Consider the following 15,642-nt stretch of genomic DNA (forward strand, 5'->3'; position numbering starts at 1 on the left):
AGATGACGGTAATGATGGCCGCAAGTGGAGACACGTATGTGGGGGGGCCCCCCCAAAAAAGCACAATGAGCTCAAAAAAGATGGAAAAATGATGAAAAAAGAATAATAATAAGAATAAATAAAAAATAAGTAAAAAATAAAAAAAAATGAAAAAATGAAAAACTAAAAATGAAAAATAAAAGTAAGAAAATAGGTGATGTTAACGTCAATAAAAATTGCAGTAACTGATCCTATATGATATCAGTCCATATAATAATTTCCAAACGCGTTTCAAGGTTTTTTAAAACATTAACCTCTTCCTCAGTGGCTATAGTATTAGTAGTGAGCCTCTACTGCAGAGGACATTTATAACTAATCTATCATTGACTCTGTGTCTGATGGAAGACCCGAGCTGGACACAAGGCTCCAGACCGTGTTTTATGGATCTCTTATATGCACGCTGTTAGATGTGGATGAAAATGAAAATGAGATGGGACACTATTATCGGCGTATCTAATAGATGAAATACTTATAATATATATAGTAACATATGGCTACACAGAAGATGCAAATATGGTACTATATAAAAACCTGTATGGAAATATATTATATCTCAAGGTTCTGTTTGCGGTGTGTTGTGAGCCGCACCGCAACCGCACCAGTGTAGACAGAGCCTACCGTGACTACACTTTATGGAATCAAACTGAGTGAAGAAAGCTTTAGGGAAGAATACCTTTTGGGCGATATGTACTTGTGTGCATGGTGTGGATATATTAGAGATATTAAGGCGTGTGTATTGGATTGAGCTAGAGGAAGGACACTAATAATGAACTATATAAATATTGAATGAAAAGAGAAAAAGGAGTAGAGAATGGGAGATGGGAGATCGGATCCCAACGTGGCAGGGGCGGCTCCGGCGCTGTGTAAGACGGCCAGGCACGGAGTCGTCCATGGCACAGAGGAAGGGCCGACCTCAAAGAAAACCAAACACCTCCATTTCTGCATTGAGGCCCCTAGGTTCGAGACTATCAAATTCAAATATCTTTTGAGATTCGTTTGTTTTTTAAAGGAGAAGTCTGGGCTCTGACTTTCTCTTCAAAAGAGCCGGGGAGGAGGTGGCTGAACATAACAACATGCAGCGGACCAAGGTAATACCCCAGCGCTGGAGCCGGGGAGGTAGGTGCATGTTGGTATGTTCAGCCACCTCCTTCTCAGCTGTTTTGAAAAAAAGTCAGAGCCCGAAATTTCTTCTTTAACAGCACTTAGTGACATGCTTTACAGCAAGCCTCATGGACATGCTGAACATCTCCAGACCCTATTCTTTGTTTGGGATTTGTGATTATGCTCTGTGGATTTTGTCTTTTCTTCCAGATAAAAATGCTATATCTTCTCCAGTTAGATGGGTTATGTTGGTGTACAGCAGTTTACAAATTATGCCAAATATTCTCAATTCTACTAAGATCTGTCCATTGACTAGACCATTCCAATGACCATTCCAAGGGTCATTGTTCTGCTGGCAGGTGAACCTTTATACTTTGGCAGATTGAAGTTATGTTCCCACTACATAAAAATAAACATTATTTGCAGCCGTCTATTGGTAGTGATAATTGGTCATTTGGAGATAAAATGGCGGGTCTCTGGAAAGACGCCCCTCATTTTTACCTAGTAGGAACATATCCTGAAGCAGGTTTTCTTCTAGAATTGCCTTGTATTTAATGGCATTCCTTTCCTTCTATTCTGATCTGTTCTCCAGTCCCTGTCAATCAAAACTACTACTACTACTATCCCAAGGAAAGGTCATCAAACATACTTGCCCAGAAATCCCCTTTAAATTGTGGCCTTTATTTGTATTTCTATACATAACTGACTAGGTAAGTAAAGATTCTACAGTCTAGAGATTGTACTCTGTCATCAGAGATCTGCTCTTCTGCATAAACACCATGTTTAATATAAAAGATGCTGACAGGTTAAGCAATTTGTATGTCTGGTTGATTCTTATGTAATTGTCCTTCACTGATGTTTAACTGAAAGTTTCAAAGACTCTGTTTTTCAAGGTTTTAATATCTCTAGCTACCTGAAAAGTGCTGTTATGTGTCCTTTAGAAATGGCGGATGGTGGCCCTAGGCAACAACAAGACCCAAAAAATGTCCATATAGTGATTAGAGCATTGTTTACTGAATGAGCAGATATATATATGTTACCTTACCAGAGGTGACAAAAGAGTTACCAGGTTTTTGGGTAAGAGGACAAAATGTAAATGGCGGCAAACCTGAAAACCTATCATTAACATTATTTATTTATTTATAAAGCGCCCTTAATTCCAGAGCGCTATACAATAGATAGAGGTAACAAACAGGAACAATACACGATCAAGAACACATTACATGAAGGTAAATGGCAGACTGTTACATGGGGGGAGAGGACTCTGCCCGCGAGGGCTTACAATCTGAAAATGGCCATGATCCAGTATAACGTGTATAGTACAAAGGTTGCAATTGAAATTTGGAACAGCTGTGTTGCATCTATTCTACCCTGTGCGCTTGGGTTGTACATTGGGTGTTTTTTCAGTATAAAAAAGTGTTTTTGGTAATGAAGGTCTGCATTGATCTATGATCCAACTATTCCTTGTATTTTTTTCATGTGTTTAACGTAAGCAATTTACTGAAACCAGTGTTAGTATTATGACATGATTCCAAAGTCAACTATAAATATGTTGGTGCTGACGCTAGTTATTTAAGTAGAGTATTAAGACTGTAGAATGTGCAAGTAAACACAACTTATGTGTAGGCTGCTGTTGGCCCACCTCATCAAACACATGGGTGGGAAATTAGTATTACAGTTGGTTTATGGAGAAAATAAGACATTAACTATATTTAAAGGAGAAGTCTTTGAAAAATTTCACAGCCGGTTGGAGTGAACATAATACATAATCATTAGTTCTCTTTACTGAAGCGCCAGTTCACAGGCTCCAGGATGGCACCAGGAGAAGTGAGTTTTTATTTTTTTTGTTATGTTCTCACCTGCCCCTGCCGGATGAAATTTTTTTTCGAATTGCTGGACTTTTCTTTTAATATTTTGTAATGTTATCAAATATGCTGCCCAAACCCTTTGTGCTAATGATGAAAATGTGACGCATGTGCATCTTTATACTACTGGCTCTGAAGTTCAGAGGCTACCAATAACTAAAATCTCTCATTGGCAAGTGGCAGAGGTCTCAACCCTGTGCCGAGCATCACTAAAACAACTATCTTGAAAAAACAATTTGCTTGGCTCACAAGAGTCCATCGTGTTAGTTGTACCACCCTGACAAGTGACAGTACAATACCATACTACATACTTTCAGCTAGTCTACAGCATAACACTAATCATCTATGGATGCCACACATGAACCTTTAACCCAGGCACTATCTATGCTACCACAGAGTGATATAATAGGGGTCACTAGTTGAGGACAGTAGGGTGGAGAGAACTGTGACTAGGTCAGTATGTATTGAGTCATGGACTGTGGTTATTTTACACATTTCACACAGTAATTTCTGGACACTCAGAACTTTTCATATACGTTTCTGTATTTTGCAAGTAGTACAGATACATGTAGAAAAAGTCTTAAAGAGAATTTCAACTTTTTGTGCAAGGACCCCCTGCACAAAAAACATGCACTTTTTTTCAGGTTTGCGCCTTGTGTACCATACAGGCAGAGAGGCAGGGAGGGGGCACTGCATTGTGCATGGGGAGGCATGTCCTCCCTCTGGGCACAACTTATAATTTCTGCCTGGAAAAGACTAATAGGCTAAAAATGTGTATTAGAGACGACTATCAGTGGCTGATAACATCTTTGTTCCTCATCTAAAATCATTGTCCGCCAACCGTGCATAGCTATTTGTAATAATTACCTCTCCAGGGTGGTAATACTATACACCTTCTTCTATATACACCTTTTTCTAAATGCTGCCCAGCTACTAACTCTCCCTATGAGCTCTCAGACCACAATGATCTCTCCTTCTCTATTATGAATTTTCATTCTCCGTATGACACCTCTACCTCACACACATACAGAAACCTACATGCCATCGACATACATTTCAATCTCTTACCCTACAGTATTTCTTACCTAATCTCTCCTAATATGGCTGCTAAACATTATCACAACACCCTCAAAACTACTATTGACAAACTGGCATGCCCCCCACACACACCCCTCGAAAAGATGGCACACACCAATAACTTTTTTTCTATGACGGTGCTCTAGGTTGCTCTGCTTTTCGCTATACCAAGCAACCCTACTTTACCTCTCCTATCTCCTCTCTGTCTAATAACCTAAAACACCTCAACTCTGTCCTCAAACCTAAAGTGCAGGCACCTTTTATCTCTGTGTGGCAGACCAGACCTCCTATTTTACAGATAAAATTGATAGCATTCTTCAAGAGATTATCTCTCCGTCTCCAAGTACTGTAGATGCCATTCTTTCTCACATTTCCTCTCCATCACTCTCAGCCTTTGAACCAGTGACAGAGGAAGAAGTGTCCAGGTTCCTCTACCCTACCACATATTCTAGTGATCATATTCCCACACACTTCATCCAGCCTCTCTCTCCCATTGTCACTACCTACTAAACAAGAATATACAATCTCTTCCTTTCTTTTCTCCTCATCCTCCACCTTTCGTCTCAATACATTTATATTTCCAGCATGTAACTTGACTCCTCAGTGAGCTAATGATCCACCTCCTCTATCATGATAGATTTAGGCAGTGAACTGAGAGTGATTGATCAGAGCAGGGGGCAAGGGGGTAGCTTTCACATGAAATAGATGTTTTTCTTTATTTATATTCACTTGTACTGTTGCTTTATGCAATCTTTTTGATATTTTCCTTTAAATCAACTGGGTTCAGAAAGTTATATAGATTTGTGATTTACTTGTATTTAAGTCTTCCCATAGTTACCAGCTGCTGTATGTCCTGCAGAAAATGTTGTTTTCTTTTTAGTCTGACGCAGTGCTCTCTGCTGCTACCTCTGTCCATGTCAGGAACTGTCCAGAGCAGGAAAGGTTTTCTATGGGTATTTGCCGCTGCTCTGGACAGTTCCTGGCTCGGAAAGAGATGTCAGCAGAGAGCACTGTGTCAGACTGAAAAGAAAACACAACTTCCTGCAGGACATCCAGCACCTGATAAGTACTGGTAGACTGGAGATTTTTAAATAGAAGTAAATTACAAATCTATATAACTTTCTGAAACCAGTTTATTTGAAAGAAAAATATTTTTGCTGAATTCCCCTTTAATGTGATTGCTGTGTGCGGCAGCCAATACACAGCAAGTAGTAATTGCCATCACGCCTCACTCTTTTACAGCCATTAGCAGAGCAAGCAGTGATAGCAATCCCCATTCACTGTGTAGAGAGGCTGCCACAAACAGCCCTGCAATTCCCAACACAAACAGTAGCAGCAAAGGGGCCTTTGTTGCCCTTTTCTGCTACCACTCAACAGAAGTGGCTATGGAAAGAAAAAACAATACCTTTATTTTTAAAAGTTATATTAAAAAGTAATACAACTTTATTAAAGTAATGTAGTAAAAAAATATTTTTGAAGTTTCTGGAGTACCCCTATGATCTAGTTTCCTCAAAACACTGAGTTTTTGGCCTTCAATTTGATTCAGTCACTTTTATCTCTTCACACAGCCGTGCTGTACTTAAAAGTGTGTGTATATATATATATATATATATATATATGTATGTATTTTTAAAATACTTGAATGTACTGGGCATGTGCCACTGTACTCCTCTTTTAACGTGCCTTCACACCTACCGTATCTGCAGCGAAATCCGCTGCGGATCCTGGTAGTGTGAAGGTCTATAAAGTTACATATCCACAGCGGAATTTTCATTCCACTGCGGATATGTAACCCGGGCCCTTTAACTCCCACTGCCTGCAGCCCCCGGCCCAGAGCATACATCACCTGCTTCAGGCTTCTGCTTGCTTCAGGGCCTCCCAGCATCTCCCGGCAGTCAGCCAATCAGTACACTGCCCCGCCGCAACGCACTGATTGGCTGACCACCGGGAGATGCCAGGAGGCTCCGAAGCAAGCAGGAGCCTGGAGCAGGTGATGTATGCTCCAGAGCTGCCCCCGGCCCGGAGCATACATTACCTGCTCCGCACCACGGCTGTGTGAAGCTCCTGACTCCCGTCGGTCCCCAGCAGCCAATCAGTGCTGCCATGCAGCCGGGAGCCTCGCACACAGCCGTGGCGCCGAGCAGGTAATGTATGCTCCAGGCCGGGGGGTTAACGGGGCAGGGTCACATACAGGCTGTCATTATATACAAGCTGTCATTATATACAACTGCAGTGCCCCACATAGAATTGATGATGGGCCTGTGGAATAGAGATTTTATTAATAGTAATGCTCCTATTAGATTGTAAGTGTTTACAAGACAGTATGAAACATAACTGTGTACATTGTGACTGCAAAAATAATGAGAACAGGAAGATGAGCAATAACAAAAAACATTCCCTGTGCTCATAGATAATAGAAATAAAGATAGGGATTGTCTGGTAGACTGTGATAATGTTAGGTAACCTCATACAGTGTTTGTCACACCACATTAGCTCAATATTTTGATGGACTCCCAGGGGTTTCCTTTGTCCACTATATAGCATGTCAATCCGGAAATGGTACTTAATAAATTTACACTCCTATTTAACAAACAATTATTAAGAAATCCATTTTACAGAAATACATTTACCAATACAAATATTAGAAAACACAAAGAAGCACAAGATTTTGCATTTTCCACTTCCGGACAATTATGGAGTTTGCTGTATGTTATCTATTTCCCTGTTGATCATTTACAAATAGTCCTGCAAGGTTGTGATCATCCAAGAATTACAGCAAACCAAGAAATCAGAAAAAGATGGGAGATGGGAGGTGATCTAAAACTGAAAAGCAGAGGACCTACAGTTAATAAACTTGGCTAGGATCTTACTAGAGCCATAGTGAGGAGAAGCTGAGAGAGGGGACCAATAGCAGATGTCGGTGTTAGGGAACTGGACGACAATAGACAAGTGCTGCCCTAGCCGTGGCATCCCCCCCCCCCCCCCCCCCCCCCCCGCTGTCCCTCTCTAATTGCCTCAACTGCCCTAGGCGGCAGCGGACATCTGGTTAACAGTCCCTAACCTGTATAAGTGTACACTAAACGAAGACAAGACAAACAAAAACAAAAAAGCTCAAAGTCAAAGGTCTGGATCGGCAACTAGCGGCCTGCGCTGTACAAAAACGTGATGCAAGGGGGAAGTCAAAGATCAAGCCAGAAAGTAAGGGAACTAGGAATGCAAATCAGGAGTAATCGCTAGGTCAAGAGTAAACTTATGGTATGAGGCTCTACTGTAGACAAGGAGGATGATAAGGGAAGTAGTCTTACTGTGATTGGGGCAGAGACCCCAGCCCCTAACTAGAGTTGACTGGCGGTGTCAGCTGTCAGCCATATTCACTTGAACAGAAACACCTAAAGCCATTCAGCTGGGGGCCTTGAAGCACCAGCAGCAGCAAAACACAGGGACGCCGGCCGTGCTTACAGGGAGCCGGCCATGCGCTCCTGCAGTGCAGGGAGCGGCGAGCGCTGGCCAGCCCCTGACAGCAGATGGATTGAGGTGACAATCAGAGAAGCAAGTCTGAATCTGGAAAAAACCAAGCCAGCTACAGGACTAGGGGTCATAGAGAAACAGAATTGTATACAGTAACCTGCCATTAGTTTTCCTTTAAGAGTTAATGGAGGCGGAGTCAAAAATGGATAGTATCCCTCCATTCACTCAGGGGTTAGGGAACCTCCATTCTTCTGAATAGTGGGGGTCTCAGCAGTTAGAACCCTACTGATCATATATTTATCACTTTTTATCTTGTGATAAGCCCTTTAAAAGTGTTATCTGATTGGTTATTGGCCTCTAACCTTCGCTAAATATGGAACTCTGAGTGATTTTAATGCCAAATCAGATATTTGTTATCCGATAAGAATTATTCTAGGGATATTATTCTAAAGGATAAGTATCCCAAAAATTAATAGCCCAGTAATATTTTTAATCTACTTTAGTAACCACATTCTAAAAGTTTTACAAAGTTCTTGCTAAACACATCTTAATGTGCATCCGGCAAAATAATGCAGACTTACAAAACTATTGCAGCTGCCCAGGACAAAGTGGAAATTACTCACTAATTTGTGCTTTTCATCTGCTTCCTCTGTTTCCTAACTAACTCCATTCTCATCATTAGCCAAATACTTTGTCTGATATTTTGAACTATTTTAAAAGAGACACCATTCAGTAACAGCGAAATTCCTAAGGGGATAATACCTTTATGAACAAAACCACAGCCATATTGTGGATCTAAGTGGAATCCCTAATCCATAAAATTCTAGTGGATCACACTGTTCTGCCATTTGCCACCCATTATGCATTAAGCTTTTCTGTTAGGTCCCATTGCGCACTATATCACAAAGGTACCTTATATTGGCAGATTCACAGAAAGGTGCAAACTAAAATGTAACTTTTATTTTTTAATATTAAATTACATCACATTAGTGCAAAACACCATGATAATATATATTAAACACAAACACAGTATGAACATCAAGTCTATGTCCCCGTCCATTGGTTCTATGGTGTTAGAGAGGTATAGACAAGGGCCTATGGATGCTTTTCCTGTAGTCAGTACTTTACTTGCTACACCTAAGCTGAGTTATCTCCCTTAGAAGGAAAGCCCCTCTCTGGAATCTATCCCTCACTATTATGCCTTACTTTGCTAAAGTGGGCCACCGTACGGTGTACACCCTGATGTAAGGACCGGACAGGGCCATAACTACTACCATAGCAGCCATAGCGACTGCTACGGGGCCCTCCGCATCAGGGGGCCCAGTGACTCACTCCTACAACACACTGGGCCACTGAACTGTCATCTTTTGCAGAACCCAGTGGCAAAGCGGGCCTTCAGGGTGTTGCATATATCCCCATAAGCACTTACAGTTAAATGTTAAAGGTTAGGACTGCACTTGATGGGTTTGTAGTCAGTCGGAGGGGGGGCCCAATCAAAAGTTTGCTATGGGGCCCAGCCATATCTAGTTACGCCCCTGGGAATTGGGTATTGTTAGATATTAGGGATACAAATACGGGGTTAGTTCATGCAAAACAGCCATTAACATGATCCAACTTGGTGTTGAATCAAAACATAACGGTGCTAAAACAGATAACCACTGGAGGTGGTGTAACAGTATCCACTGACAGTATGCAGCATTCAACAGGTCCGTTTCTTCTAAACACAGATAATAATAGAAAGTAAGCCAGTATATTTCCATACAGCAATCCCCACAGACCAAGTTACTGCAACATACAGTACATTGCATACCACAGCCGTTAGCCAGATAAGTTGTAAAACACAATGATACTTAGCCATCGTTCCCTACCTGTCAGATAGTCATATCAGGGGATATGTTGCCATTGCGGGGGGTCTTAGGAATAGATGCGTGACCCAGATTCCTGTCACTATAAAGGCATACGTAGATAGCAAGGTGCGACCATATATTGGCAGATGGAGAGCCAGTGTATTTGTAATACAGACTATAAATACCCCATGTGGTGCCTATGCATGCAGCATGTCTGTGCACCTGGGTCAGAAAGGCAAAATAGAAATTCAGGCTAGACTGCTATACTATATTCCTACCCTCTATAAAGTTACATAGCTAATAAATTTGCAGGACAGCTAGATACAGATAGATAGGGTTTTTGAAATAGGAGAGAGAATCTGAGTATATTCCTGTGCAAATGTTTGACAATATTTTTATCAGTCTTTTGTTCAGTGACCGAAGCCCGCATATGCATCAACATCTCACTCAGACAGGCTAATGAGGGGGGAAACTGGAAGATGTTAGACGGTCATATTCAGACCATAGTTATTTTTTAACAATATACTGTACATATATGCCTTTTTTTCTTTTTCTTTTTTTTTTACTTTTAGGCTAATATTTTGTAGCACTGAATATTTTGGTAAATCTAGTTTCTTTTACTTTCCAATTCAATCTATGTGTCCCTCACTGATACATCAGCCTTCTGCAGTACATTCAGAGAAGCAATTTGAATCCCATTGAAATCCCAAGGTCACTGAACAGAATCTGCCTAAAGGCTCTGTGCTATAAAACAAATGCCAAGTGTAACCAATAAAAGCTAACTTAATCGAGTTGATGACAAACATTTCAGCATGAAGGGAAGTTATTGTTGCATCACAGCACATTCCTTTGTACAGCGCTTTTCATACATTTCATCTATTGCTTGCACAGTACAGGTTCCATACTCTCTTTAACCACAAGTAAAGACAACTTTCTTTCAGTTAAAAATAATGATGAAAATGATGGTAAAGTGATCCTGTCACCAAAAAACACGATGATTCAAATTTCCTCTGCCTGATGCAACGCAATTTTGGTGCATCAATTGTAGCATCATCACAAGAGGCTGTGCAACTCCTGGTCCCCCACGATGCTATGAAAATCTCAGAATGATGTGCGACTGGACTGTATATTAGGGAGTGTGCTCATACATTGCGTATTCATATATGTATAGGCCGGCCTTTGACGTGCATGTGCAGCAAGAGCTCCTGTACGGAGATGGGCTGCTATCCTGCGTATGCACATCAAAGGCTGGCCTGATATAGATATAGATATATATGAATATGCATAGTATGCGTTACCAAAAGAGGCGGCGGGCGGCCGAGGGGGTGCTCTGGGGGGGCTGAAGAATGCCCCAAGTTCTCCTAACTAGATGATTTGCATATTTCCTCTGAATCAAACTTCTCCAAAACTGCAGGACCTGGAAAAAAAAGACGATGGGCACCACAGAGATGAAGTACAAACCTGCTGATAATTCCCCTTTAAATATAATGCATTAGCAAGGAATTTTTCTGCCTCTAAGTTGCATGGGAGTAATGTTGGCATTTCCCTTACCACAAATGGGAAGAATTGTCGAGATAAGATCTGAGAGACATTGATTACACCCAGCTTCTACTTGCCCAATTGTTTCATCTCATCAAAGATATAACCGACAAGGATCCAAAAACAGGAAGTGGTGGTGTCAAGTCTCTCAGCTTCCTTAACATGATACATGTTCCCATCATGTTCCCATCACACTTATAAGTGGCTTTTTTTTTATTATTACCCACTCATGAGCAATGGTTTATCCACAAAGTTATCCAATGCTATGTGAATTCATTCACACATTCTGTAAGTTTGGCCGCAATTGCAGATCCGCAATTATGTGCAAATTTAGGGCCCACTGATTTTAATCGGGGTTTCCACACTATCTATAGTTTTACAGGTCCGTAAACATAAGTCTGGGAGCATTCTTAATTTGCAGACGTTATGAAATGCATGCTAGGTATTATTTATTTTTTTTTTTATACCAACCCTTTAGAAAATGCTGTGTTTGTCCCTGGTGAATGGTACTATTAATGGATAATTTGCTTTGCTCTGGGTACTATAGCAGTGCCCTGGACCAACAGATATATTAGATTATAACTAGAGATGAGCGAACCGGGTTCGGGTTTGAGTCCATCCGAACCCAACGTTCGGTATTTGATTAGCTGGGGCTGCTGAAGTTGGATAAAGCTCTAAGGTTGTCTTGAAAACATGGATACAGCCAATGACTATATCCATGTTTTCCACATAGCCCTAGGGCTTTATCCAACTTCAGCAGCCACCGCTTATCAAATGCCGAAAGTTCGGGTTCGGATCGACTCGAGCATGCTCAAGGTTCGCTCATCTCTAATTACAGTATAACTCACAATAATGCTATTCCACCATCCATAATGGTGGTACTACTTTGTGTCAAGACCAACATCAAGAAGTGCTAAGCAGAGACAAGGCACAGTTGGAATTCTGATGGTGGGGTATTGAGGAAGGTGAGTACATTTTTTTTTTTTACCATAGCCTGAGTGTATACATTTCTACCTCTTTTACCTCTGTTCATTTCTATGCATATAACTGAAGACACAATTCTCTGCTGGGTTCTGTCATGGTGGCCGGAGCCGCTCGCTTCACTGTGTGAACTGACAGGTCTTTCTGCGGTCGGAATTCACTGAATTCCGGCCGCAGAAAACTGACATGTCAGTTATTTGCGGCCCCGTATGGGATTCCAGCTGGAGCATGTACAATGTGTATACGCTCCGACTGGGATCCCATTGAAAGTAAGGCATTGTTCCACTGCGCCAAAAGTATGGCCGTTGTTGCCATCGGCAACAACGGCCGTACTTTTATGTAGTGTGAACATAGCCTAAAAGTTTATAGGATACGTTTATGTGGAGGTGTAAGGAGGAGAATTTTGCCATCATCCTCATGGGCACCAAAATATCATGGAAACTCCTCTTTAAAGGGGTTGGCCACTTTATAGTAAAATAGTTCCGTGTACAGTATTAGTAACTGTACTCACTGTATATACTGAAAGCAGCTCCCTGTGTACCTCATACAGCTAAAATCAGACTCCCGTCCTCCAGGCTGGGCTGCCCTGCTCTGTGGTGTTTCTATCCATAAGATGGCCGACATGGAGGAGCATGTGACCATGCCCCGCCCCACAGTGTCCTCCATAAGCATATACAGGCTCATAGGTGGACACAGGGGGTGGAGCATGGTCACATGCTCCTCCATGTCGGCCATCTTATGGATAAAACACCGCAGAGCAGGGCAGCACAGCCTGGAGGAGGGGATCCTGATTTTAGTTCTATGAGATACACAGGGAGCTGTTGTGAGTATATACAGTGAGCAAAGTTACTAATACTGTACACTGAACAATTTTAATATAAAGTGGCCAACCCCTTTAAGTATCATGCATTGGCCCTTGATTTGATTGGCCATATTATGTCATACTGGCCTATATAATCACTGTATATGTTTATAGATGTATGGTAAATTGCAAACTTCTTCCTAAATATGGATACTGTATCATACTTGTTGTCATACTTGATCAACTAACAATAAATTGCTATTCTAACTGCAATATATTCCTTCAAGATATTGTTACTTCAGTTTAACCACTCATTTTCAGAATGCTGAATCATGTTGCCAGGAATTTCATTTTAGTATTTTGCTTTCACCAATAAATTATTTTCTTTTCATTCTAAGATTACATTGCTTGCAATCACTGTAAAAAACAGCTATTCTGATGTGCATTCAGCTTTCTTGGTTCTTACTGTATGAATGAAATTAGTTGTTTATCTTCCTAATAAATTGGAAATAAAGATTATAGTGTTATGCTACATTATTATTATTATTATTATTATTATTATTATTATTATTATTTATTTATTTATAAAGCGCCCTTAGTTCCAGAGCGCTATACAATAGATAGGCAACAGGCAGGAACAATACAAGATCAGAAAACATTACATGAAGGCAAAAGACAGACTGGTACATGGGGGAAGAGGACCCTGCCCGCGAGGGCTCACAATCTAACGATTGTGATTGTTTAACGATTTTGAAGCAACAATTTGGTTTTTATACAGATCAGCGTTTAGATGAATAAACCGTAAGAAAAATCATTATTGCGATCGTTTTTAAGATCGCTTAAGCCCATCTTTTACATAGGGTAAATCGGTAAAAGACTGTTTACACGAATTTTCAGCAAACGACGAACGACAATTTAAGAACATGTTGAAAGATCAAAATGAACGATTTCTCGCTCGTCGTTTGATCGCTTGCTGTAATTACACGGTACAATTATCGCTCAAATGCGATCATTTATGCGAAAATTCGAACGATAATCGTTCCGTGTAAATGCAGCATTAGCGCAACATGTTGTGTTCTATACAATGTCTGTCTATAGCAGTGATCCTCCAACTATGCGGGGAGCCTCACTAGTGGGCCTTCCCTCTTATCTCTGACCACTCTGAAAAGCTCAGGGAAGCTATCCCTTGTGTAACCCCTTGATGACCAAAGGTCATTGATGCATGGATGCCCAGGTCACAATAAAGCAGTGCTCTCCTCCTCGCCTTCTAAGAGCTATAATGCTTTTATTTTTTCACCTATGGGGTTGGTTGGGAGCTTTTTTGTGCTATGAGCCATAGTTTTTATTGATATGATATTGGTGCAAATCTTTTGGATGGCTTTTTATTAATTTTTTTCTTATATAATAAAAAATCTGCAATCCTGGTGTTTTTTTCCCGTTTTTGGTTTATGCTGTTCACTGTACGGAAACAATATTGTAAAATTTTGATAGACTGGACAATTCTTCATGCTATATCTGTAGAAAAGAAGCAAAAAAAAAAAAACACTAAACGGGAGCGGTACTGTTCCTTAGTGTCGACTAGTAATGACTTGGTGAGTGGTGCATATACACCACTCTCTATGAACCAACACCCATTCTTCTAATCCGCTATGATCCTCCAAGATGAACCAGCTTAGTCCCCAGTATATGAATGCAATAGAACAATAAGTGGAGAGTGGACTTGTTGCTGGATGTTGTGTAATAAATGTTTTAAAGGGGTTATCCAGCGCTACAAAAACATGGCCACTTTTGCCCTACTCTTGTCTCCAGTTCAGGTGTGGTTTGCAATAAAGCTCAATTTACTTCAATGAAATTGAGTTTCAAACTAGGGATGGTCCGAACGAACCTGAACCCTCGGTAATGATTCCCCCTGTCTGCCCGCTCCGTGGAGCGGGTGGATCCAGGGGGAGGACCGCCTGGAAAACTGGGATACAGCCATAGCCATAGGCTGTATCCCAGTTTTCCAGGCGTTACTCCCGCTGGATCCGCCCGCTCCACGAAGTGGGCAGACAGCGGGAATCTGCTGCTGAGCGTTCGGGTTCATACGAACCCGAATCTCGGCAGGTTAGGACCATCCCTATTTCAAACCCCACCCAATCTGGAGACAAGCGTGGTGCAAAAGTGGCCATGTTTATGTAGCGCTGGATAACCCCTTTAACTTTACACATATGTAGCTATTGATGTTACTTACAGAAGGGTGCCTTTACACACAGAGATTTATCTGACAGCCAAAACCAAAAAAGGATTTGAAAAGATGATAAATCTTAGTATTTCCTTTATGGTTATAGTCTGTTCCTGGCTTTGGCTTCAAAAATCTGTCAGATTAATCTCTTTGTGTAAAGGCCCCCAAAGTAAAACCTTAGTAGCGAGGATCCTGGATGTCGGAATGCTCACCACCTGGCCACATTGCTACTAACGTGAAAGAGGAGACAGCTGTAGGATTGGAGGATTGCTTTGGAGTGGGATTCGGACAAGGAGATCCTGGCACTGGACGAGAATACTAGCCACACTCTCCTCCTAGGAGTGAGTAACATATTTGATTTATTAAGCTCACAAGTAGCCGATTATGTTTTATATTTAGAAACAAGTCTGCTTTAAACTTTTATTTGTTCTATTGCATGTTATGATATCAAATATTTTTACATATTTTTATTAGGGGAGGGGTTTTGCCATGTATGTGATCAATACAGTTCCACTGCATAGCATTGATCAGTATTATTGACATTATCAGTATAAGTGTAAACTTTTCTTTGCTGTGATGCTGCTGTTTCTTTCTCTTTATTTCTACGACAGAGAGTGATTTCTTTGTGTTCATAATGCCGCAACTATACCAGAAGATTTTTGGCATCCAATGAATATGTGACTTCAACATGAGTTTTGTTTG

Source organism: Dendropsophus ebraccatus, chromosome 5 (genome assembly GCF_027789765.1).
Source record: "Dendropsophus ebraccatus isolate aDenEbr1 chromosome 5, aDenEbr1.pat, whole genome shotgun sequence".
Taxonomy (NCBI): Eukaryota; Metazoa; Chordata; class Amphibia; order Anura; family Hylidae; genus Dendropsophus; species Dendropsophus ebraccatus.